Genomic DNA, 1075 nt, shown 5'->3' on the forward strand with positions numbered 1-1075 from the left:
TATATATATATATATAATGTTAAAAGTCACATGATATTTACAGCTCAAGTAATTGGCTTCAAAAAATGTGTCCAGAACTGAGTGTCCATGAGCAAAGATTGCAGCATACATGTACTTCCAGGTGCATGTGCCATGGGAATGCTAACGGCTAACTCTGTCCAGGTATTCCGGACTGCACTGAATCAACCCAACACTCATATAACATATAACACGCACCACATTGTGAGTTTTTTTCACACCAATTTTCATTATTCAGAACATGATAAGGTTTGTAATATGTGGAGACGTCTCGAGTGTCTTGAAGACCTTTCAAGCACGCTGCTGGGTCAGCAGAGCTGGGCGTTTTTGGCCGGTGAAGGAGCTCAGTGAGACAGCCTTTGTGCTCAGATGTGTGCCGTGATTTATCGCACTTGTTAAAATGCAGGCTGAAGCTCAGGAAAACAAGTGCGACCCATTCCGCACCCCGATCTAGGAGAAGCGCTCATGGCCCTCTCCTGGCTGGCCGGTAGATTAAATCTGTCAGCTCTACCTCCTGTTACCCAGCCTCTTATACACATCCGTGGAGTTTGTTGACTGCTACGATGGCTAGATTTCATCCACAGCACCAGATTACCTATCATACAGGTTTCTTGGTTTAAGTTCATAATACGTTTTGGTTTATTGTAGATCTATTGAAAGTCTTGAGCACAGTATTCTGAGAGCAGTATGACTCAAGTGGAGCTGAAGTTTTGTATAATGCATTTTTCCTCCAGGTCTCTGTTGAGTGCATCCATAATTCATGATCTCCTTGATACATGTAGATGTGTTTTAGGTCTTTATGTGGCTCCATCAATGATTTAGAAGGACGTTTCATTAGAGACACTTAATGCAAAGGTGCCTAGAACTTGATATAAGCCTAATTGCAAATTCAGTCAGCTTGTTCAATGTTCATCTTAATTCACGGTATAATCTATGGATGTATACTCATAAGAATACTTGAATGGAGTGCCAGTATAGTGTTGGGCTAACAATAAACTATATTAGCTCAATTTTTTTAATGTGTCCTGTGTCAGGTAAAAATGGTGTCTCAGTACTC

General features: G+C 41.0%; 1 protein-coding gene across 7 annotated transcripts in view; it reads left to right on the forward strand.

The window, feature by feature from the left end:
- Window positions 1–1075, forward strand: part of LOC107703517 (neural cell adhesion molecule 1-like) — a 262247-nt gene that overhangs the window by 250738 nt on the left and 10434 nt on the right. The window lies entirely within an intron of this gene.

The sequence above is a fragment of the Sinocyclocheilus anshuiensis genome, unplaced genomic scaffold (assembly GCF_001515605.1).
Source record: "Sinocyclocheilus anshuiensis isolate Anshui unplaced genomic scaffold, SAMN03320099.WGS_v1.1 scaffold330, whole genome shotgun sequence".
NCBI classification, from domain to species: domain Eukaryota; kingdom Metazoa; phylum Chordata; class Actinopteri; order Cypriniformes; family Cyprinidae; genus Sinocyclocheilus; species Sinocyclocheilus anshuiensis.